General features: G+C 43.0%; 1 protein-coding gene across 1 annotated transcript in view; it reads right to left on the bottom strand.

Annotated features, from left to right (window-relative positions):
- Window positions 1-26,927, bottom strand: part of LOC309550236 (uncharacterized protein) — a gene marked incomplete at both ends in the record, with an annotated part of 809,557 nt that overhangs the window by 114,654 nt on the left and 667,976 nt on the right.

The raw sequence follows: 26,927 nt of genomic DNA, 5'->3' as shown, positions 1-26,927 counted from the left end.
AGGGGCATGTATATCGGAGGTATCCAGCCAGGTGTCGTCTTGGGGCCCATAGTTCTTCCATCGTACTAGATATTGGAGTCTTCTTCTATGGATACGGGAATCCAGAATCTCCTTTATCTCAAATTCTTCTCCACCTTCAACTTGTACAGGAGGTGGAGGTGATATGGTAGGCCTTATTCCTTGGTTAGGAACATGGGGCTTTAGTAGCGACACATGGAAGATGGGATGTATCTTGAGGTCTGTTGGTAATGCGAGTTGTACTGCAGCTTTTCCTATAAGCTTCTTTATTGGGAAAGGTCCCAGGAATAGAGGTCCAAGTTTTTTACTAGGGATCTTTAATCTCAGATTTTTTGTAGAAAGCCAGACAAGATCCCCAATGGCATATTGGGGAGAGGGATTCCTACGGAGGTCGTAGTACCTCTTTTGTTGGCTATGAGCATGTGAGATGGTATTGTTGAGTAATCCCAGGGAATCCTTTATCTGGGTAAGATAATCAGATGCCACTGGATTACTTGATGGCAAGATACGTGGTGGAAGGAGTGTGGGATGAAACCCATAATTTAAGTAGAATGGACTTTGTTTAGTAGTGCTGTGGGTCGCGTTGTTATAGGCGAATTCCGCCAGCGGGAGGAGATCCACCCAATCGTCCTATAGATATGAAGTATAGCAACGTAGATATTGCTCAATGCACTGGTTAACTCTCTCTGTCTGTCCGTTGGTCTGAGGGTGGTAAGGAGAAGTAAGTTTACGCTCTATTCGTAGTATCTGACATAGAGCTAGCCAAAACTTTGAGATGAATTGTGAACCACGGTCAGACAGCAGTGTTTTTGGAATACCATGTAACTTAAAGACATGTTTCACAAGTAATTCCGCTGTTTGTTTGGATGAAGGTAGTCTTCGGATAGGAGTGAAATGTGCCATCTTGGTCAGATGGTCCACTGACACTAAGACGGTGTTGAATCCTTTGGAAGGTGGTAGTTCCACTATGAAGTCTAAGGATACCACTTCCCACGGAACCTGGGGTATTGGTAAACTACAAAGTAGACCCGATGGTTTCGTATTGTCAATTTTAGACCTTGCACAGATATCGCAAGATGAAACAAACTTTTTTACGGTTCTCTTCATGTCTGGCCACCAAAACTGCCTAGTAAGTAGATTGAAAGTTTTAGTCATACCCATATGCCCTGCCATAGGTACATCATGCGACAATTCCAAGATCTTGGTTCGCATAGTAGGGAGTATGTATAATTTATCGTTGTAGTAAAGGAAGCCTTCTGCGTCAGCATTTAGTTGTGGTGGAGGTGAATCCAGTCCTATGCTGTGCAAAATCTCCTCCTTCAGGGAACGAACGACGCCGACAATACGTTCATGTGGTATTATAGGGACTGAGGGAACCTCGGTGCAATCATTCTCGGCTAATCGTGAAAGCGCATCCGCTTTTTTATTTTTGTCTGCAGGTGTGTAGGTTACTAAAAAATTAAATCTCAAAAAGAATAACGACCACCGTACCTGCCGGTGGGAAAGAGTTCTATTAGTCTGAAGGTATTGAAGGTTTTTGTGATCAGTATATATAAGGATTGGCAATTGAGTACCCTCAAGTAGATGTCGCCAATTCTCTAGTGCCAGTTTTATGGCTAGCAACTCTTTCTCACCTACTGGGTAATTCACCTCGGGGCTGCTTAATGACTTTGAGAAGAAAGCAACTGGGTGAAGAGGGGAGGTGTTTGTTGGTCGTTGTGAGAGAACTGCTCCTACTGCCATATTTGACGCATCTACCTCCAAGATGTATTGAAGGGATGGGTCTGGATGGCGTAGTATGGGAGCAGAAGTAAAGCTTGATTTCAACAGACAGAAAGCTCCATCTGCTTCTTCTGACCATTTGAATGATTTTTTTGTGCTTGTGAGTTGTGTGAGAGGTTTCACAATCGCAGAGAAGTTCTTAATGAATTTCCTATAGTAGTTAGAGAATCCGAGGAACCTTTGTAATGCTTTGCGAGTGGTTGGCACATGCCAATCCAAAATGCAGGATATTTTGCTCATGTCCATTTTGATTCCATTTTTAGATATAATGTATCCTAGGAATAGTACTTCCTCTTTATGGAATAAACATTTTTTTGATTTAACATATAAGTTATGTGCAAGTAGTCTTGACAACACGAGTCTTACATGTTTTATGTGCTCAGGTAAGGAATGAGAATAAATAAGTATATCGTCCAAATATACTACAACACAAAACATCAAGCAAGTCTCTGAATATCTCATTTATAAAACGTTGGAAGGCTGCGGGAGCATTACACAACCCAAATGGCATCACGAGGTACTCAAACAGTCCGTATCTGGTTCTGAATGCTGTCTTCCATTCATCCCCCTCACGGATTCGAATTAAATTGTATGCCCCTTTTAGGTCCAATTTTGAAAAGTAGGAAGCTCCGCGCACCTGTTCGATAAGTTCAGGAATAAGAGGTAAAGGATAACGATCCTTTATTGTAATGGTATTTAATTGAAATCAATGAAATCAATGATAGGCCTAAGGCTGGAATCCTTATTGCGGACAAAGAAGAGTCCAGCAGCAGTGGAGGAAGTAGAAGGTCGGATGAATCCTTTTGCCAAGTTTTCATCCAGATATTCCTTGAGATGAGAGAGTTCATCTTGTGAAAGAGGATAGACGTGACCGAAAGGCAACTTGCTATTAGGGAGTAGATCGATACAACAATCATAGTCCCTATGGGGAGGCAACACTTGAGCGTTTTTCTCAAGGAAAACCTCCGATAAATCCTGATAACATTTTGGTATAATGTCATCCGACACCACAGACAGGATCCTACCATATGGGGGGAGATTACACGTACTTTCGCAATAGTGAGAAGAGAAGGCTAGCGTTCTTGTTTTCCAATCGATGATTGGTTGATGTATGTGTAACCAGGGAAGTCCCAAAATAATGGGAAAATGTGGTGAGGTTAATACAAAGGTGGTGGTCTCCACATGAGACTTGTCAGCAGTTACAAGGAGTGCCTGTGTCTGATTGGTGATGGGACCGGAGGATAAAGGGGTACCGTTAATAAAACTAACAGAGACAGGTTTGGGTTTTGGAACAATAGGTATTTTATTTAAGGAGACAAAACAGGTATCAATGTAGTTTCCACAAGATCCAGTGTCGATCATAGCCTTGGTGGTGATCCTAGTTTGGTCCCACTGCAATGTCAATTGAACAAAAAGATAAGGATTAGAAAAGGAAGTTGTTAGTCCCCCTAGCAAGACATTTGAACACTCACCCTCTTTTTTGCGGACAAGGGGACAGCCGCTTATCAAATGATCCGAGGATGCGCAGTACATGCAGAGATGTTCGGTTTTCCTCCTGGCACGTTCGGAAAGGGTCAAAGGTGGGCGTATCATTCCTACCTCCATAGGAGTAGGGTCAGCAGGCGACATCCGAGAAGGACTGGAAAATGGTAAGCCCATCTTCTCAGCCTTTCTTTCTCGCAGTCGTCTGTCAATATTGATACTGGTCTGCATCAGGCCATCCAAAGTGCCAGGTAAATCCGCTCGGGCGAGCTCGTCTTTAACGGCCTCTGATAGGCCGAGTCTGAACTGCGTTCGCAAAGATGTGTCGTTCCACCCTGAATCAGGGGACCATCTTTTGAAATTTGCCACGAAATCTTCAACAGGTCTCCTTCCTTGTTTTAAAGCCCTCAATTGGGTATCAGCAGTACTCTGCCTATTGGGGTCTTCATATAAACTAGCGAGTTGCGCTAGGAATAAAGGATAGGAGTTAAGGAGTGGGTCATCTTTCTCAAAGAGAGCGTCTGCCCAGGCCCGGGGTTCACCCGTCAGATAGGAGATAATGGTACAGACTTTAATTTGGTCAGTGGTGTAGGTCAGAGGTTTTAACAAGAAAAGCAATCGACATGCGTTTCTAAATTCACGAAATTTACTCCGATCACCAGTAAACACTAGAGGAGGGTTTATCTTAGGCTCACGGGGCTGAGCAGCAGAAAGCTGCGTGAGACGGCCAACCTGCTGTCTTAAAGCCCGATTTTCGTTTTTTACCTCTGTAAGAGCAAGTATCAATGCATCTACTTGCTGTTTTAATTGTAGTACCTGAGTGGGTAATTCTGCTGAATCCATAATTTTTTAAAGGCTCGTTCAATCTGTAACGCTCATGCGTTTTTGTTAGTGGATGGATTTGCAGCTGCAGAATTGTCACACTCAGTAGTCGTGTAGAGATTCTGTTGAACAAACATATCCAACTCTCAGGACTTCATCACTGTGCACAGCCTGTTTATGAAATATACATACACTCAATCTGATGTTAATGGAGGGATAGAATATGTGAGAGTATATAGGTGAGAGACAGGCTATAGTATGGTGAGCACCTAGGAGTAGTATTAGGAGAGTGTTTAGGTGATGGTAGTAAGCAGATAGGTTCTAATGTCAAGTATAGTGCAGATGGTAGGGGACAGCAGATGGAGTATACAAGACAGAGTAACCTAGTGCAAGGATAGTTGATGGTAGTCCCAAGAGCTAACAGTCTATGCAGATGATAGGAAATAGCTTAGATAGAGATAGTCCTGGTATATGCAGTAGATGACAGTAGAAGTGCAGGTTAGTAAGGAATCCCCTGTGGGGTACTTATCACTAGATAGGTAGTAGTAACAAAGTTCAGAGGTGATCCAGTAGCGAGATACGGATCGGCAGCGAGGTTCCGGTTCAGTTCAGGCAAAGGGAATAGCCAGCAGCTCCAGCTTCACAAGAGAAGGTGCGGTGAACATGCGGTTTGAACGAGCAATGAGTGAGAGAAAGCCGGCGATTGAAATAGCCGCTCATAGCGGCGCTCGGCGATGATGTCATTGCCCTTAAAGGTGTATGCGTCCCATTTGGATAGCAAGATGGGACGCAATATTAAGAGAGAAATGTGGAAATAAGGTACCAGAGGTACCAGAACATTACAGTCATGTGCAAAACCTCCAGAAATAGGGTTAGAAAAACTACACAGTTTAAGTCCAACAGTAATGGCAGGACCTACAAAATTGACAAATTCATCACATGTAACACAACACATGTGACCTACCTCTTAGAATGTACATGCAAACTCCAGTATGTAGGTCGAACCACCCGCCCACTTGGAGTCCGGTTACGAGAACATGTGACCAACATAAAAAATGGGTTAAAAAAACATAGCCTTTCAAATCACTTTCGATTGGTGCATAATAAGGATCCCACCGGACTGAAATTTTGTGGAATTGATAAGGTGGTACCCAAATGGAGAGAGGGAAATCTTACCCAGGGTATTTCACAGAATGAAGGAAGGTGGATATATTTTTTAAAAACCCTTCACCCCCATGGGTTAAATATAGATTTCGACCTGAACTGTTTTTTATCCAATTGGTAAATTATGTGTAGTTTTATCCATTTTTAACCCTATGTTTCACGTCATTTAATATTTTACATAATAATTTATTACTGATTTTTGGGATTAAAATTAGATATTGCAGCATTTTATAATATTTAAGAATGTCCCTGACTAAAACAAAATAAAATAAAATAAAATAAAATAATTTTATAACATACAATATCAAGAATGTCTGTGGGAAGCATGACATTTAGGGACACAGAGCCCCCTTGTCAGTGTTCCAGTCTTTCATCTCAAAGCAGATTAATTTCAGGGACATACCTCAACACCAAATATTATCATCCAATTTTTACAGTAATTTGTGGCCCTTTTTTATTCATGCCAAACAATTTTAAAATAATTATCACTTTTAATATTTTTATGATGAATTAATAATATTTTTTAATGTATACTATGTATCGTTTTTTGCATTTTGTGTTTTATTTATTCAATTACTTCTATGTTTTGGTAAGATGGAGACGGGTATCCCAACCAGAAAGTTTAGTATGAGTTTTTCGGAGTGTCCCTATATATCACATTATACTTATCACAATTTTTCATATATTATATTTCATTTAAATTTAAATTTATTTTTATCATTAAGAAATATAATATAATATATATTTTATATTTTTCAGATTCATGCTACTAATTTATACATTATTTTTAATCATATTATTATGTATTAATATATAATTGTCTCCCGCGGTTAGCCTTTTTAGGACTGTATCCCTTATTTGCCATATTAAAGAATGACAGCCTTGGGGCTAATTGACAGCCGGTATGGTATCCGGCAGTAATCTGCTCGCATTCTGATGGGATACCTTCGTCCACAATACTTCAGCTTCTAAGGGGATTATTATGTGGCCTTTTGTATTATTTCGTATTATTTTGCATTATTTTGCATATTCTATATACTGGAAATGACTTCCGGTTGGGTGTACATGAAGCCAGGTACACCCAACAGGAAAAGGAAGTAGACAACAAATAATAGGACGGAGGGGTATAAATCAACCGCCCGCCCTGTGGCCGGAAATACGTCTGTGATAACGTCCAGTGGGAGGCGAAACGCGTCGATGCAATTTCCGGTTACACGCCTTTCGTGACATCATTTCCGGTAGCGGTGGAACGCACGCCGGAGCCAAGGGAGCCTGCTGCACACCGTAATCCTAGTGATCTACCGATTTATGACATACAGTGCCTGTTTATACCGCATCAAATGTGAGTTTTTTACTTGGAAGCTTTAATAAATATTATTTTGTAGCAATATTACGCTATTGGGATTTTTTTCCTTTTCATATGGTCATATCCTGCCGGGAGTCTATAGGAGATCCCTTAGTGGTCACAACCAATGATCAAAGGATCATTGCCCGGATTGCATGCCGGACTCTGCCTGTGTGACCCTTACACTATATGGTTTGGGGGTCCACTTTGTCCGGTAAGTGGAATAACCTAGGGGAGAAGATAAAGTCACCATATCACCACACCATTGCAGCATGCCTTTTCACTTGATCTTCAGCACCTGAGCACATTATTTTGTTTCACCAAACAAACTTTCACTGGCTACTTGCTGAAGCACTGAATTATTATTTTGGACTGTCATTTTTGGACTGTTTATTTGAGATTTATGAATATATTTCTATGAACTTCATTTATTTATTCACTTCACGGGGTGTTGTAATTTCAACTATTTTTATTATAGAATTTGAATTTTGATATCTATTTATATATACATATTTAGTCACGTTGAGCACTTTATTGTCTATTACACCAAATCTGCGCTGTTTCTTTGCCTTATATACAAATCCTTTTGATTTTACGCACAGCAGCACTTTTGGAGGCACCTCACATATCACCATAGCGCAGCATTAACTTTTTGTTTTACACCGTCAGAAGTTGAACCCACAAAGCCACACTCCAGGCTCTCACCGTCCAGCTCCTTCTCCTTCGGCTTCTCCTTCTCCTCACATTTGCCCTCCACTCCACCTTCCATGATGCCGTCGTCATTCTGGAAAAAGGCAGGCTTCTGTGGTCCAAATGTTGGAGCGGAACAAAATGATGACGCCGAACAACCCTCTTGCCCAACGTTTGACTGCTGGCTTGTCGGAACTGATAGCCTGCCAACTACTGCCATATCAACTGGTGGACTCTGAGGCCTTTCATAAATTTGTGGACATTGGAACACCACAATGGAAGGTCCCAGGCAGGAAATACTTCCCGCAAAAGGGCATTCCAGAGCTGTATGACCATGTTAAGCGGCAAGTGAATATATCTCTGGCACACAGTGTTGGTGCCAAGATACATCTGACCACAGACCCATGGTCTAGCAAACACGGGCAGGGAAGGTATATCACTTTTACTGCCCACTGGGTGAACCTTCTGACGGCCGTTAATCATGTAACCCGTGGCACCCGTGTAGATTTAGTTGTACCACCACAGATTGCAAGCAGGCCTGCTTCTTCTTCTCCTCCTCCTCCCTCTCGGCTGACTCCTCCTCTTTCGCTTTTACCGTCTCTTCTCCTGTGCCGCCCAAGATCCCCAGAACCTATTCCACATGCCAGGTGAGACGTTGCCATGCTGTGCTGCGTCTGTTGTGCCTGGAAGCCAAGAGCCACACTGGTCCTGCACTCCTTTCAGCTTTGCGTTCACAGGCAGATCAGTGGCTGACACCGCTGAATTTGTCAGTTGGTAAAGTGGTGTGCGACAACGGTGCCAATCTGCTGAGTGCGCTGAAACAGGGCAAAATAACACACGTGCCCTGCATGGCACACGTCCTGATGCAGCGATTCGTTGCCAAATACCCTGGGGGTCCAGGACGCCTTTCGGCAGCTCTTACACAGCCATGGCTCGCCTTGCTGAGATTCAGCGGTGACACAACCTGCCCCTCAGGCGTCTTATTTGTGACTGCCCGACGCAATGGAACTCAACGTTGCATATGCTCGCTAGGCTGCTCCAGCAGAAACGTGCAGTTAATGACTACATGTTCGAACTCCGTGGCAGGACAGGTTGTGAGGAGCTTGGGTATTTTTCACCTGACCAGTGGCTGCTCATGCGGGACGTATGCAGACTTTTGCGGCCATTCCATGAGATCACCAAACTGGTCAGTCACGGCCAGGGCGCCATAAGTGACATCATACCTTACGCCTTCTTTCTGGAGCGTGCATTGCGTCGTGTCATTGATCAAGCTGCCGAGGAGCAGGAGCACGAAGATCAGGAAGTCGCAATGTTGGATGAATTCCAAGGGTGTGCTACTCCATCTGAGACAAATCAACAGCAGGAGTCTGAAGAGGAGTCAGAGGAGGAGGATGGTGCTGGGGGGGGGGGGATGAGGAGGAGCAAGAAGAGCATGCTTTAAACCTTTCTGGGATCCCTGTTGTTATCTGTGGATGGGGGAGGGGGGGGAGAATGAGGACGACATTAGCCTGGATGATGAGCTGGAAGCAGGCCGCTATACCGCTTCCAGTTTAGTGGGAATGGGGGCCTACATTGCAGTGTTTTAAGGGGTACCCACGTAAAAAATGCATAAAGGCCAAGGACCAATACTGGGTGCAACGTACTTAGACTCCCGGTACAAACACAAAATGGCGGAAATGTTACCACAATCACAGAGGGCAGTCAGAATGCAGCACTTCTAGGCCTTGCTGAGGGAAATGCTGCATTCTGCTTTTCCGTGCGCTGGCAGAGGAATGTCCAGTCACAGAGAGACAGTTGCGGGTAGCAATCCAACAGCGCCTGCAAGAAGAGGGTGGTTGGAAGATGTCTTGGTCACTTCAGATATGAGATCCTTCTTTCAGCCGAACCATCGACAGCTGTACTCCGGATCCAACATGAGGGAACGCCTAGACCGACAGGTGTCCGACTACATCGGGTTAACGGCCGATGTGGACGCTCTGAGGAGTGATGAACCCCTGGACTACTGGGTGGGCAGGCTTGACCTCTGGCCAGAGCTTGAACAATTTGCAATGGAAATGTTGGCTTGCCCCCTGTCCAGTGTCCTGTCAGAAAGGACGTTCAGCGCAGCAGGGGGGATCGTGACCGATAAGCGCACTCGCCTAGCTTATGACAGTGTAGACTACCTCACATTTATAAAAATGTATGAGGCATGGATCTCTGAGGAATTCAACACATGTGACCAGTAGACCAGGTTTCATCGAAATTCCTCCACCCACAACAATTCCTGGTCCTTGGCTTCTCTACATATAGCGGCATAAAAGGAATTTCATGTCCATTGAATGGCAAATTTTAGGGGCCTTTCAGGGCCGACAATTATTTTTTCTGTGAATGCCTAATGTACCTCCAGCCACCAAATACTACGTTTTTTGCTGTCAGTTCAAACCATGTGAGCTAATGTTTGGAGCCTATACAGGCCGACACTTACGGTTCTGTATCCTGTGAATGCCTACCGTACTTCTAGCCATCAAAAACTAAGTTTTTTGCTGTCAGTTCAAACCATGTGAGCTAATTTTTGGAGCCTATAGAGGCCGACACTTACGGTTCTGTGAACGCCTACCGTACCTCTAGCCATCATATACTACGTTCTTTGCTGTCAGTTCAAACCATGTGAGCTAATTTTTGGGGCCTATACAGGCCGCCACTTACTTCTGTATCCTGTGAATGCCTAATGTACCTTCAGCCACAGAATACTACGTTCTTAGCTGTCAGGTAAACCCATGTGGGCTAATTTTTGGGGCCAATACTGGCTGACACTTACTTCTGTATCCTGTGAATGCCTAATGTACCTTCAGGCACAGAATACTACGTTCTTAGCTGTCAGGTAAACGCATGTGGGCTAATTTTTGGGGCCTGGAATGGCCGACACTTACTTCTTTATCCTGTGAATGCCTAATTTTTCAGACTGGAAATGAAAAACAATGGGTCTGTAAAGGTTCCGCCAAATTGTGGAATGGATGCGGACTCATTTTACAGATGTGTGAATGGACCCTATATGTATTAGACATGTATTTACCGGCTGCTGTCAGTTCTGGCTGATGTATGAAAAAAAAAAAAAAACATTTTTTTGCTGTAAAAAAAATAAATAAAAAAATTTAGGGCAACTTTTTCAATTGCAATACTTCTGTTATGACATTGTCTATGTGCTGGGACTATTTGTGCACAGCTAGTACGTCTTTTGTGGCTGAAAATTTGACCTAAAGGTTTTTAAAGTTCGCCTCCCATTAAAGTCAATGGGGCCCGATGCGAACTCGCGGTTCGCAGACTTTTGAGAAAATTTGTGGCTGGCGTTCGCGAACCGCCCCAGCCGATGTTTGTCCATCACTAGTAGCTAACAAAGCAAACCTTTCACATCTAAGTCAGACTAGCAACAGGGCAGATCTGTACATATAAGAACAGCACAAAACTTAGGTAAGACAATACAGAGCAAAAATAACATCATAAAGATGCAGACAGGGCAACAGATGGTGAAGGCGACATACCAAAATGCAGACAGACACAGTGCAAGAAAAGTCCGTTTTCAGCTATGGGTGGATGTAAATGGACTGGGACATACCCGAGCAACACACAAACACAGGGAGCAATAGGTTTTCAGCTATGGGTGGATGTGAATGGACTGGGACATACCCGAGCAACACACAAACACAGGAAGCAATAGGTTTTCAGTTTTTTCAGTTATGGGTGGGTGGGAATCAGCTGGGACATAGCTGTGGAGGGACAGAGAAGATATCTTCAGGTGAAACATTCAGATGACGCAGAGGTTGAAGTGCAGATTGTTGTAGAAATTTCTGGTTGAGACTCTAAATAAAAGTTAACTCTGCATATGCAGGAACAGATTCATAGGACGCAATCTCTGTGTGTAAAATGTATTATTACATGTTATTTTATACATAGGTAAGAAGGGGGAGGTGTGAGATGTTATTAGAACTAACAAATAGAAATCTGTTATTAAAGACTAGCGAATAGAAATATTATAACCCTGAGAGGGGGAGGGGAGTGAAGATAGGGAGATCTTCTAGCAGAAGTTGTGTCTGTGTGATATGTGAAGGTTACAGAAAACATTTCCACATTGAGAAGAAGATGGAGTCTCCTGTGCTTAAATGAAAAATACAATGTAAGTCCATGTCATTGTCACTTGTATAAAGAGTCACTTAGAGAAAGATCCCAGCAACGTTCCCCCCAGCAAAGATTGGATTGGATAGCAGGAGGATGCTGCTGGTGGAGTAGACAGCTGTGGGGGAGGAGTCTGTTCTCTTCCCTCCAATGGCAGCCCAGTGTGGGTAGGAGGAGGACAGTGGGGGGGAGATGTTTGCTCTCTTGGTTGTGAAGTATTCTGTACTATTCAGGACATTGTACCAGGGTGGATTTGATTTAAATCTCTGACCCACTGTTGACTCACCGACAATCCCATTCACTTTAATGGGACTTTAATGGGGCTCCTCCCATGGCCCGCCTCTGGCGGCGAAACCTCATGCACGAAATCACGTAGTACTACATGGTTTTGCACAGCCGAGCCACCCTGCCACAGTAATACTACGGTGGGTGGTCGGCAAGAGGTTAAAGGACAGTATTACTAGAATTTATCTCCAAAATGAAGAGAATTTTCCAGCTCCGTAAGTGGGGAAATGTTATGATCCTGAAGGGGTTAATCTAGGTTTCCACACTATATATGTGTGTATCATCATCTGCTGGAGATAAAAGACGTCACAGTGACTATGGAGGAAGAGGACGGACATGACAGGGGGGGTTACTGGGTGTAATGGGCGGCACAGTGGTGTAGTGGTTAGCACTTTCACCTAGCAGCAAGAGGGTCGCTGGTTGGAATCCCAACCACGACACTACCTGCCTGGAGTTTGCATGTTCTCCCTGTGCCTGCGTGGGTTTCCTCCGGGTACTCCGGTTTCCTCCCACACTCCAAAGACATGCTGGTAGGTTAATTGGATCCTGTATAAAATTGGCCCTACTGTGTATGTATGTGAGTTAGGGACCTTAGATTGTAAGCTCCTTGAGGGCAGGGACTGATGTGAATGTACAATGTATATGTAAAGCGCTGCGTAAATGGACAGCGCTATGTAAGTACCTCAAATAAATAAATAGAAAATAAGATCTTATTACCTCCTCTGCTGCCAATGTCTCCTTGTTACTTCATACTACACAGAACTTCCTGTCTTTGTTCTAGATCACTTCCTGTCTGTACCTGACATCACATCCTGTCTGTATTCCATAGAAACTTTCTGTCTGGGTAGAAGTGAGATCTCCACCTTGTGGAGCTCAGAGGAACTGAAGCCCCGAGAAATATCTCAACAACAATTCCTGTATAATATCTATTTTACAGAGCTCAGCTAAGTAAAAACAAATGTATACCTAAGAAAACAGATAACTCCCGAAATCGATCTTTTTATTGAAGAAAATGCAAAAATATATCATAAAGCATAAAAATATATATCAATCCACTCATAATGAAGATGTTAAACATAAATTTGCAAGGATTTAATGGCAGTGTTCATACACATTTTTACCAATAAAATTCCATGACTTTTCCATGACTTCACGTAAATATTCATGACCTAAAGTTTCATGAAATCTCTATGTATACATGTTAAATAAGAAGAAAATCCATGTCATACCCAACATATTTTTACTAAAATAAATGACAATCTGTAGTATACATGGGGAAAAAGCTTCAGTTCTGGCAGTCATGATGGAGGTGCTCCCGGACTGGTATGGATGGCACAGATGCACAAATGCAGCGCTTACTCTTGTCTATACTCAGGGGTCAAGTCCTGGGAAAAAAAGTGTGGGGCTGTGGACATGATACATGAGATGGTCAAAGGCTGCAGACATGGTACAGGAGATGGTCAGAGACTGCGGACATGGTAGAAGAGATGGTCAGAGACTGCAGACATGATATAGAAGATGGTCAGAGAGTGCGGACATGATACAAGAGATGGTCAGAGAGTGCGGACATGATACAAGAGATGGTCAGAGAGTGCGGACATGATACAAGAGATGGTCAGAGAGTGCGGACATGATACAAGAGATGGTCAGAGAGTGCGGACATGATGCAATAGATGGTCAGAGAGTGCGGACATGATGCAATAGATGGTCAGAGAGTGCGGACATGATACAAGAGATGGTCAGAGAGTGCGGACATGATACAAGAGATGGTCAGAGAGTGCGGACATGATACAAGAGATGATCAGAGAGTGCGGACATGATGCAAGAGATGGTCAAGAACTGCGGACATGATAGAAGATAGAAGAGCACTAGGGAGGCCGGAGATAAAAAAATAAATGTCTAGCCTTAGTGTAGTACACAATATTCATGGGACAGCTTGATACATCAGAAGAATTGAGTTGGTCTGTAAATTGGGAGGCACTTTAGAATAATCAGAACCTATTGAAATACTAAATGCTCCTTTTCCACTTTTAAAAGTCTAATTAGACTGTATGCTGCTTTCACAAGATGCATTTTCCTCCCTATTCATCTTATCATATGATGATTGGCATACACACAGTGAAGTGGAAGATATGGGCACAATATAAAGTAGACAGCACACTATGGGAATATAACTATGACAAGTATTAAGCAACTTCTCTGTCCCTAAAAGAGATACAGTGTGTCCTAGTCCTTCGACATTAGAGAAAATTAAAACAGGGATGGGGATGATAAAGATAATAATGTTAAAGCAGTTAGTAGAAAAATGCTAGATCTCTGAAAGTTACTGTTATAGAAAATACTATGAGATGTTTTAAAATGGGGTGGCGCCAGCATGAGGCAGTTTAGGCAGCCCCCTTGAGAAGGGGTGGTAAAAAATTCCTGTCACCAGCAGGCAAACTAAAGCTAAACTAATTAGCTAAACTAATTTTAGTTTGCTCACTGTTTAGAAGGCTGCTGTCACCGAGGGAGCACAAGGAGTGCAGTAGGCAAGTAGGGCGGTGGACATGTCACCCCCGCATCATCACGTTCATGCGGCCGGCCCGCCCTCCAGTGACGCTTCTGCTGCCTGTGATTGGTTTGCTGCTGCTGGCCAGTCACATCCAGGCAAACCACGGCCGGCCCTCCCCGCTGCCAGTGATTGGTGCTGCACGATCATCTCCTTGGCTGCTGCGTGACAGCGCACGGGCATACCGTGGACCCGGAAGACAAATAGAATGTGTCACAAACGTTACTGAATAAAATAAATTACACTAAAGTCTTTAAGCATCCACTCCCCCCGCCGCTACCCGCTCCTCCCCAGTTACATTTCCATGACTTTTCCAAAACCTTTGTGGAATCCTAATTTTCCATGACCTTTCCAGGCCTGGAAAGTGTCATCTCCAAATTTCAAAACTTTTCCAGGTTTTCAAGGACCGTACAAACCCTGTAATGGTCACATAGGAATAGTAGTGGAGCTCTCTTAAAATAAGAATACTTCCTTGAATGCTTATATAAATAAAATAATCCCGCAGTAAAAAACACTGAAAAGCTATAAATAATATATAAACTCGTTCATCCACTTCATCCATGAAGGCATTGTGATACAAATTCTTCTAGATCACATAGAAGGAGGACTCATGGGTGATTTCATACATTTGTTTGGAAGGATAGAAGAATCCTCAGAAGGGATCATGTAGGATGACAGGAAAGGCTCCTGACTGGTGGGATCATCCAAACATAATGATTACATCCATGAACTGGAGCGAGCTCGTTGAGGTGATAAAGCCAATCTGTAATCCCTGTGTAGACGTTCTCCAAGAACTCAGCACATTCCAGATGTGAAGAAAGTCTCCAGGTTGATTTAGTCTGTCATTTATCATAAGTAGACTCATCTCTTCAGGAAAGCATACCTCCAATTTTTAACTCTTCCATCAGCTCATCCTCCACAGTTCTAACCTTTTGTTCCTTTTGCCCAACCCCATTAGATTGTAAGCTCTTAGGAGCAAGGCCTTCTTAACCCTCTTGTATTGTAACTGTACTGTCTCCCTTTAGATAATAAAGTGCTGTGAAAACTGTTGGCACAATATAAATCCTATAAATTAATAATAATAAAAAAAAAATAATAATAATAATAATAATAGGTAGAAATGCCCACACATGGACTTCCACAGGGATCACAAGACTACATAGAGTATATAACTTGTACAGTGTCTCCAGGTCACCAGGTAGAATTAGCCTGTAATTAGGAATATACAAATGTCCATAAAATAATTTCTACAAGGCCCACGAATACCATCTAGGCATGGCTTGGATGTCACCCATATTACTAGGAGCCCATAAAAGTCCACTAATGCCTCGTTTCCACTGAGTGGATCGGTTTGGGTCAGTTCGGTATGGTACGCTATTTCGAGTCTTTCCATTATGAAAGTGGCCCATACAACCAAACCAAACCGCACCATTCCTGGTCCTCCTTCAGATGTAGGGCCATAGGAAATTGTACGGTACGGTTAGGGCGGAGCTACTGGCATCACGCGATACATTCCACTGATTGGCGGACAGGAAAACCTCAATGCTCACGTCAAAAGGCATTTGGTGTAAACCCCACATGGCCCCTGGCGGTCCGACTTGCAGTGGGAAACGCTCAGCTGAGTAGGCCGGACCATTCTAACCCTTCCGACCCGAACCGTTCCGCTCAGTGGAAACGAGGCATAACTGTCATGGAACTTCACATTAAAGGAACTTCATTTCAGCTGTAAAAACAAAAGTCTATCCATCATGTTGTTGTTTTTTGTTTAATTGTTTGCTTCGTTCTTTTTCTTTCTCCGTGCATTTGTAGGATTTGTTATACAATTGTCTGATTTTTATACACTTTTTATCAATATTTTAATATATGCATATCATGTTGTATATACAAGTTACTATTTATTTTTTTTGTATGTGTTTTAATTTTGTCTCCAATAGCCCTGAAGAAGAGGGAGTCTCTGTTCCCCCAAAAAAGCATTGGCTTTAACATGTTCTGCTACCAATAAATGGACGATCTTTTCAACATAAAGGTTAGCATAGACCGGTGAACGTTTTTGTAGCCATTGTAGTCCCTTGTTCTTGGCAATAACATTTGTCACCAAACATGAATTTATTATTTTACAACAAAAACTTAAGTAAACCAACAACAAAACTTGTATGTGCAAACAGGGTTCTAGGTCTGCAGTTGAGTGTTTTTTTTCTTCTAACTCCTTATGAGGAAAAAAGGAATTTAATGATTCTACATCTAATGTAACGAAGACGACATCATGAGGTACTGACAGATTATTTGAAACATTCAGGAGGTGCAAAGTGTCCCTCACATAGGAGGGCAAGGCCACCACAAAAGGTTGTAGCAATTTGTTGTCATTATATTTATTGACCTTCTCAGTGAATGACCCTCCCCCCCCCCCGGGATTATAGGTTTTCCAGGGGGGGGGGGGGTCAACCACCAATTTATGGGCTTTTGAAGCCTTATAAAAAAATGGAATCAGTGAATTTAACTCCTCAAAAAAAGTCATAATCTTTTTATCCATTATACCCTTCTCAAAGGCTTCCTCAGTCATACCAAAGAGGATCTTCTGATCATTCTCCAGGTTGATAGTTGGTATCTTAGTGTACCATTCCTTATTTTTTAGGATCCTTTGACACTTTAACACATATCCTTGTCAAACCATGATGACAATGATGACACGGTTTCCCCGTTGTCGGCAGCTTGATCACAATGTCTTCTTCTGTTCTTAAGCTGTTCCAAAGTAACGCATTCTTCACCCATAAGATTATCATTTGCCATCTTTCTAATATTCACCATTTATAATTCTCTGGTAACTGCAGCCACAAAGCACCGTACTCCAGCTACTGCCAATAAGGGGGGAAAGAAGGAGATTTAACACGTAAACCCACATCATCTACTTTAGGCAGGACCATGTGTTCCTCACCATTCTCACATCTCTGAATTTCCTCCACCAGTTCTAAAGCCAACTGTCAGCTAAATCGCCTTCACTATCCTCTACATGACCTTCCTCCCATAGGGCAACACAATATCTTTTTTTTTAATATATATTTATTAATTTTATAAAACAGATTATACAATACTAGCACAACGCAGTGTGCAATGTACAAACAACAACAACAAAAAAAAAACCCCATCAATAAACAATTTCTCTCTCCGCTCCTCTCCCCTGCAAGGTTATCCTATGTGCAGCTTACAGTCAGTGATTACATAGAATTTACACAACTTCGACTACAGCTTCACCATACACAAGTATACCATTTGTCAAAGTGTGACGTATAGGTAGTGATGTATAAACACATTTTTATACTCGTGGCAATTCAGGAGTACAGCTCAGAGGACAGACAATCCACCCATCCCATATTATGTGAAATGTTTTATTTCTTTTCCTATTCTCAAAGCTTATATAGCGCAAGTGAGTCATTGACCAGTTTTAACCACAGAGATCTTGTTAAAGATATCGATCCCCTCCATGCAGGGTCGGATTAGGAGCACCACGTGCCTGGTGCTTGGGATTTTGGTGGGCCTCTTTATGGATATAAATAAAACCCCCTCTTCGGTCATGTTTACCCTCCAAACTGTAATCCCTTTTCCCATTTACCTCTGGACACCCCCCCCCCCATCCATCTGCTCACCTTTGCAGTACAGGCTGAATGCAGGCTCAGTGACTGTGGGGGCAGGGCTCCTTGTACATCCCCAATGTCGGCAGCATTCAGCAAAGGTGATGGTGGACCAGGGCTCAGGGAGATTGGGAATGCTCTAAAAAATTACATATCACGCCACAATTCACATATCAATGCCGCTACAATTTACATATCAGTGCAACAGAGCAGGGCTGGGCAGCATTAGTGACTCACTCGCATCACTGAGCCCCTATGTTAATCCGGCCCTGCTTCCATGATAATAGTAGGGACATCTTTGCATAAAAGTAAAGAATACGGAGCAGTCTCCTAGCACTAGAAGGGATGGCCAGATCCCCAAAGATACCCAACAGACAGTTTTTAGAGTTCACAATGTTTGGCAGGCCCAGTGCAGATGAAATGAAGGAGTTTATGTCTCTCCAGAACTCCTGGACTAAAGGACACGTCCAGAAGCATTGGAGAAAGTCAGCATCCCGACCGCAACCCCTAAAACACTCGGCCGACTGAGATAATCCCATCTTAAAAAGTCTAGCAGGAGTGAGATGTGACCAGTCTGATCCTGTAAGGAGTATATCCATATCTACCCATTTAGCCTGTGCAGTCTGGAACTTAGAGTTAGAATCAGCAATAAGAGCAGCATAATACATAGAAATAAGCCTAGCAGGGTCAGGGTGTCTCAGCATTTTCTCCATGGGAGGGATCTGAATAGGGTTCTCCAATTAACCAAACTGTGCACACACTGCATGTCTAAGTTGATAATAATAGAAGAGATATGTGCGGGGTAAATCAAAGTCCACACACATCTGGTGAAAGGATTTGAACCCTTGTGAGGTATATAGGTGACACCGGTATTTAACTTCCCTAGAATACCACCGCTGTGGGTCAGGCAAAACATATAACTCTCTGAGATTGGGATTAAACCAGGATGGACTATTGGGGGATGTGGACCATAAGTCTTTGGAAATTGTAGCCACTACATATTGAAACCGGAATAGTGATGTAGTTAGCAGTGACGTACCCGGAAGATCCGGAGTGGCAACACAATCTCTTAAAGTGGTTGTAAAGCCAAATCTTTTTTACCTTAATTTACCTTAAGCATAAGTTTTTTTTTTTTTTTTTAACCGTAAAGTGTTACTAAAGTCTATTTTTTTAATTAAAATAACAAACATTTTCTACTTACCTGCTCTGTGCAGTGTTATTGCTCTGAGCGGCCCTGATTCTCCATTTCTCAGGTGGTGATCTTGGCTCCTCCTCTTCTTTTTATGTCCACTTGGCAAGCAGTTTGCTAAGGGGGACACGCAGTGGACGCTGACTTCCGACCTGTCTATCTATGGAGCCGCGTTCCATAGACTTACACAGAGGGACTCAGACCAGCCCCCCACTTCCTCTTCTCTGCATTTGATTGATCTCGTCTATTGATTTTAGAATGTAACGCTTGTAAGACCAGCTTACGGGTAAATAAATATAAATCTTTAACTGCTTCAAAGCACAAACCTTTCATAACTGAGCAAAACCTCAAACCCTGAGAAAGAAGAAGAATCTGAGCAGTGGAGAGGATCACTTTGGAAGGATTGAAGATTGTAAAGTCGCTTTCATCCATTGTTTTTCCATCCTGTGCATATCTTGTTCTATCCCTAGTCTCTTTTTTTTTTATTTATTTTATTGCTTAATATTCAAAAATACAAAAATATATAATAAAAAACATCATCAAATTTCATTTTTATCACATTACCTCCCTCTTACCCCCCTCTTCCCTATCCTTCCCACCCCTCTCTCCCCTACCCTCACCCCTCTTCCTCCCTCCCTACTCTCCACTTAGTATATTCACTTGTCTTCTTAAAGTCATTTCAATCTTCCCATATATCCACCCATTCCTCTGTCACACCCCCCATTTCTTATATATTCCATCGTTCTTATCCTTTTTACCCTATTAATCCAATCTCCCACTGTCGGAGCTTTCTCCCTCTGCCAATGCAGAGGATCCAAGCCCTTTGCGGCATTCATTAAATGGGGTATAATGGTTTGCCTATATTGCTTTATTGAACTCTTTATACCATGGAATAGGCAAAACCAAGGCTCCTCTGGAACCTCGGTATTTGTAATTTTCCTAATTTGGGCAAGAACTTCCTTCCTTCCCTAGTCTCTTGGGGCCTCCCTATCCACTCTGTGCTTGTGTGGATACACCTCCAGTGAATACCAATGTAGCACCACCCCCACAGGGGCTGCAGATGACTGGTTTCCCCCGCTCCTGCACAGCCAGGTGACAAGCATTTTCAACTTCCATCCTGACACAAGGAACAGTCTTTGAGCTTGGTTTTTTTGTTTATTAAGGGTAAAAGAGCCGGGGAAAAGGTACTGGGATTGTATAATATGGTCATGAACACCTACTTACTCGCCCTTTTTTAAAGTTACGAGTGTGGGAAATGTTTTCCAAACAAAGGTTTATTTCTTAGAAACCATAAAGTTCATACGGGCGAGCGTCCTATTTCATGTTCAGAGTGCGGGAAATGTTTCACTCCGTATGTACTTTTTTAAACGGCAAAGAATTCACACTTCTATTCGAGGCTCCGTTTTCATGTTCAGAGTGCGGGAAAGTTTAAAAATAAAGGAAATATAATGAAACATCAGAGTACACCCCCTGCTGGTACTACGGGAAATGGACGCTGGATTGTAACGAGTGGAAGTCTATAAACAAATGTGAAACCACCACAGTCCACTCGGGATTGGTTTACACCCACATCGCCCTCTGACCCGCTGTGGGGTTGGCAGGCAGCTGGGAGCCCTTATGTTAACTCTGTAAAACCCATGCCAGTACGCCGCAACCGTATGCATCGGGGCTGTTGCAGCACAACCCCATTCAGATGAATACCATTACCCAATGTTACAGGGGGATGAGGGTTGCAGCAGCTGCAAATTGCAGTGGTATGTGTACCGCCCCATCCGGCTGCCATTTAAGCTTAAGGGGTGGTAAAATCATGACTCAACTGTCTACCTTTACCGATCCCTCCCCACATGAGACAACAGGCAGGAAATCATGACAAGACATGGGGCAACAAATGGGCAATCATCCCAATACAGGGGGCAACAAGTGGGCAATCATCCCAATACAGGGGGCAACAAGTGGGCAATCATGACAATATATGAGCTTGATTTATTGAAGTAGCCGGCTTTTTATTGGTCCAACCAATGTATGATTATTAATACATTTGACACATTTTTTAATTCTATTATAAAAGATTTAAGCTTTATTTTATTCATATCATTACTGTGTGGTAATCGCTTATTCTGATCTTGTACAATAAAAACTCTTCGTACAATATTCTGTGCCGAGTCTTCTTTTTTACCAATGATTAGATGATCGGTGATTGGAATGTGATCAGTTCATAGAGAGTCATCCATTGGGGTTTTATTAGTGAGACGGAGAGTGGAGAAGGCACCACATTGACAGCCATTGGAGGCCCTTTCTAAAGCCCTAAACTTTTTGGCAACCTGTCTATGACATTAGTCTTCCAAACTCTATCTCACTGAGTTAAGGCCAGAAGAGTTCCAGGAGTTCTTCTCTGTCCACAGTTCCCAAACCAAAAGGAGACATCCACCACATCTTCAATCTTAAGGCCCTAAATGTCCTCAGTGAGGCAGAGGAGGCCCTAAATGTCCTCAGCTGGGCCCAGGAGTTCCGAATGTAATATACCAGATCATAGCCTCTCTAGCAGGGAGACTTTTTTTTTTACCATCCCACATACTGGTACTGCAGCAGGGTGGCCGTTCTGGACAGAATCACGTATCTGTACGTCATCAGACCAATTTGAGGAGTTCTACTCTTATCACATTTCCCAAACCAAAAGGGGACATCCACCACATCCTAAATCCACCAGGTCATAGCCACTTTATCAGGGAGACTTTTTTCTTTGACCACCCCCCATACAGGTACTGTGGTAGGGTGGCTGTTCTGCGCAGAATCACGTACCTGTACATCATCTGCTTTTCTGGGTCTGGGGCATGCACATGCTCCTCCACCGCCCAGCTCCCACAGGACACAGCAGGAGCCAATCAGCGGGTCCGGCGGACACAGTGTTCGTCGGTACCTGGCAATCGTTCCCCAGAGAGGTGGAACATTTGTCGGCCAATGTAAACAAGGCAGATTGCCATTCTGTTAGTAGGGAAGATAGAGATCCTGTGTTTCTGCTAATGGAGGAAGGAGATACTGGCGCACAGAGTTTATATGTAGTCCAGTCAGCAATAAATATATAAAAATACCAATGATCAGGGTAGAGGGTAATCCAGAAAACATCACTGGTCTTTGGTTATGGGGGTACAATAAAGGAAATGCACGGGACCACCTATGGCTGCTGTCCTTGTGACTGGCTCTGTATAGACCAAGAGGAAAGGCCTGTAGAAGGAGCCAAATAATCTGAGCGCGTAGCTTTGCTTCTCTTCTCTTCTGGTACCTCCTATCCTTCCAGTGGCGGCACTTATGCTGTGCCTTCCATGCTGGATAGCGTGGCTTCTTGGGACTCCTCCAGGCTTCTGAGCCATCCATCTCTCTGCCCAGCAGCCAGAACAGATGACAGCAGTCCTACAGGATGGTTCTAGGAGGATCCACAGACTCTGACACCAGATGAGCACTTTTATATATATATATATATATATATATTACCCACCATCTGCTGCTGGGAAGGGGAGTCAGCTGCTCTATCTTACTTACCCTCATCTGGCGGTTGGGACCTATTATTATCTATAATATATATTGCATTGGTAGGAGCTGTGGAGCTGCGGTTGAGCAGATCTATGTGGTGCGCTATTCTGCCTGTTTGAGGGTGCGGCTGGTAGCACCATCATCCCCCACTGGGGATGGATCCATTTCTGTTCTATCCGCTGTGTGGGGTGGGCGGCATGCATGATTGCTAGGGAGGGGAGGCCCCGCTTCCCTTCCGTCCCGCTTCACGCATCACGGTCCTCTACTCTCTTATGCGGTGCCTTACTGCGCAGACTCCCTGTCATGCGCATGCACTGCATTTTGGAGGTCGGAGGCTTGTGTTTTCGGGCCGGGCCGAGTGACCTCACACGCTCGCGTTCTGTGAGTGTGGACTTCTCGGTTGGGACCCATCTACAAATGGTGGCTTTAGAGCAAGACAGGAGAAGGGTGGCTCATGTTAGCCACAACTACTGGAAATACACATTTTGGGCTCCCATTTTCAAAGAGAGTTTTTGGAATATCGCTGACTAGGGAGGCTTACCCTGATGAGCACCTTCCTGTTACAGGGGACTTTTGGCCATAGATGGAGGGTAAGACCAATACTTCTGGGTGAAAGGTATGCTACCCAGGGTACTTTCAATACTAACATATAATCTACTTTTGGATTTTAGGTTATGTTCTCTAAACTGGGATGCCGTGTACCCACATATACCTCTGATATACTGTATAGATATATTTTTTTTTGGCGGATTGTTGTGACCAAACGAATCAAACTATCGCCTGTAAAACCACTACCAGTGCTTGTGGAACTACGCTTCCCTCTCTTTACAGGATTACCCTCTTTGGGATTACACTGGAATTTGTTTGTCCTAGATGGTGTGTATGTGCTTTTAGGTAAGAGCTTTCTTGGTTTTTGGTTGTTGTATACATTGTGACACTACACATCAGGAAATAGTCTATGGCTTAAGATATATTGGGAAGTTCCCTTTGAAGGTTTAGATATACTGTTTAGACATACTGGATATATTGAATTATCTGTCCCTGATGCGGATGTATAAAATATTAACTATATATCTCAATAGAACTTAACAAGCCTATACACATGGTTAAGAGTAATTATTTCTGTGTCAGTATGAAATATACATGCACACTTATACTCTCTGTACAGTTTTCCATTACTGGTAAGTTTCCCATTGCATCCAGGATTTACATCATTATATTATGTCTATCCGCTGGGTATGCCCCCATCCTCATATCATCAGGTGGTTTGCTCTTAAATTTCCACGTGACTTTTTCTCCCTTGCTCCTTTTGGCTCCTTTACCGTTTAGAATGCTACTAATTTAATACATTTGTTAAAATTTTTTTCTTTTTGTATAGAAATCTTTTGTATATTGGTACTGAGCTCCTGAAGAAGCGCAAAACTAGCACGAAACATGTTGGACTGAGTGTACCCCAACATCAGACATGCCCCCATGGTGTTGTTTTTCCAGTTTCTTTATTATAATTTAGGATACCCTGGCTGGGGTTCCTGGTTCTAACAATACTGTTGGGCAATATATCTCCATCACTGAGGATGGCTGTCTAATTTGGTATCATTAATTGTCGTTTTGTCTTTGTATTTCTAATCATGAAATGCTTTTAAATTAATTGTAATAAAATTATTTTGAAGTTTTTTAAATTGTTGTAAGACTATGGTGTGCCACTAAAGTCCATTCTCAAATACAATTCCTTTCTAATTAATATAGAATGAGGCACAGATTTATCCTTTAGTGTCCACAGTACCACTCTGTGGTGACACTGAAACTTAACAAAAGTGAGTACACCCCTAAGTGAAAAAGTTCATATTTGGCCCAAAGGGTCAATATTTTGTGTGGCCACCATTATTTTCCAGCACTGCCTTAACATACGTGGGCATGGAGTTCACCAGAGATGCACAGGTTGCCACTGGAGTCCTCTTTCACTCCTCCATGATGACATCACGGAGCTGGTGGATGTTAGAGACCTTGTGCTCCTCCACCTTCCATTTGATGATGCCCCACAGATGGTCAATAGGGTTTAGGTCTGAAGACATGCTTGGTCAGTTCATCACCTTTACCCTAAGCTTCTTTAGCAAGGCAGTGGTCATCTTGGAGGTGTTTGGGGTCGTTATGTTGGAATACTGCCCTGCGGCCCAGTCTCTGAAGGGAGGGGATCATGCTCTGCTTCAGTATATCACAGTACATGTTGGCATTCATGGTTCCCTCAATGAACTGTAGCTCCCCAGTGCCGGCAGCACTCATGCAGCCCCAGACCATGACACTCCCACCACCATGCTTGACTGTAGGCAAGACACACTTGTCTTTGTACTCCTCACCTGGTTGCTGACACACACGCTTGACACCATCTGAACCAACTGTTTTTTCTTCCAAACTTTTTTATTGAAAATAGAAAACATAACATAGGACAAAAACAGAGTTTTTTCTTCCATTTTTTGACAGATAACGATAATAGAGCAGTCCAAGAGAGACCAAAGTAAATGAGCATTAACAGTAATACAATGATCAAGGAAGGCACATCAGATTGTCAAAGATCAGGCGACAGGCAACAATCATAATAATAGACAGTGCAACGGGTGACCAGTGTTATAAGACCTATGTCCGTGGGATATGTAAGGACTTAGTTTGAGATGTATAGCAGAAATAAATATGATATAGATCCTAAATAAAGCGCATATATGTGGGTTCGGGCAGAGATGAGATTAAGGAGACATTGTAGCAGGTCTGTCAGTTGCATATGGGGGGGCGATGGTCACCAAATAGAAGGTAGTCCATAGTCGGAGGATGGGGCCTGCAGTGTCAAGATCTAAGGCTAAGAGAGTGTGAACTTGTCATATTGTTAATCTTAAGGGACGTGCATATAAGGGGGGGGTATAAAAAAAGGGGGGGTGGAGGAGGGAAAAAGAAGAAAGAAGCAGGAAGAGGGGGAAGAGAGGGAAGGGAAGGAGAGCATTCCTTGTCTCCTGCTCTCCAGGAGCCCAGGCGGTCTTCTGAGCTTCATGGCGTTAAGGGGAACGGTCAGGAGGCCACCTAAGTGCTGATGTGGCCAGCATGGTTGAGTAGTAATAGTATCATGGTATATGGTAGTTTTCCGGTCCCGTCTGAAAGAGCGCTAGTTAGTTTCTCAGGGAATAGAAAAAACTCGTAAGAACAGGCCGGGGTATCCCTAAGAGATCAAGTGTGAATATTCTGTAGTTGATTTGAAGTGCGTCCAGCAAGTCCATTTGGAGATATAGCCCTGTGGGTTATCTCTTAAAATTTCTATCAGTTCTTCCATCTCCGCTATTCTGTCTAGAGTGACGATCCATTCTTTTATGGTGGGGGGTCCACGGAATTCCAATGTCTCGGTATACATAACTTGGCTGCATTCACCATATGCATAGCTAGCGATTTGTAATAGGTCTCTTCTTTCAGAAAATATATGTTTGGGGGTTTTATCTAATCTTCAGGCCCAAAATCTGCATTTTACCATGTGTGCAAAAATAATGCAAACACAGCTCTGGCAGTGAAAGGGTTAATGTGAGCTAGATGGGATCACTCTGCTGTTGTCACATTAGAGCTCCCCCTAGCTGCAGCCTGGTAATAACATTGCTAGGAGGTCTATTCATTTATCTGCTCCATACTTCCCATCTGTATATAAACGTCTCCTGACATTTAGGGGTAAATATTAGAACATTTACATTGCAATTCTCTCAGTGACAATGCACGTACATTCTTTCTGTGTGAATGGGGAGTAAACACAACAAATGTTATTCGACTTTCTGCTGTGCTGGTCAAATGTTTGACATTGATTTACAATTGAAAATGTTGCATTCAGCCACTAGATGGCATTCATTTCTATTATACTTAGTGCCACCTATTGGACACGTGTGGTATCTTCTGTTATAAATCAATGGTGGGTTTAATATTGTTGGTTTAGATAATTTATGTTCTCTGATTTCTCCTGTACTCATGTAACCACAAAGGAAATGAAAGGGTCTATTTATACAGAAAATCTGGAAGAATGTGACATGCATTTACTCAACAAATATGACAAAGTTTTGCCATATTCAAGGTAATACAGTGATTCCTATTCTCATCAGCTCCATCTAGTGTCCATAATATGGCATTTTCCCTGAAATACCTCCATCAGAAAGAATAGTGCAATACTGCACTATGGACACTAGATGGAGCAAAATATCATAGAAAGGAATGTATGAAGTAAAATATAACCAACAATTTTCCAGACTGGATGAAAGCTTCTCACATTTGTCCACAAATAAT

This window comes from Pelophylax lessonae, assembly GCF_965119305.1.
Source record: "Pelophylax lessonae genome assembly, chromosome: 3".
NCBI classification, from domain to species: domain Eukaryota; kingdom Metazoa; phylum Chordata; class Amphibia; order Anura; family Ranidae; genus Pelophylax; species Pelophylax lessonae.
The sequence above is the reverse complement of the archived record's forward strand: the minus strand, read 5'-3'. Positions and strand labels throughout refer to the sequence as shown.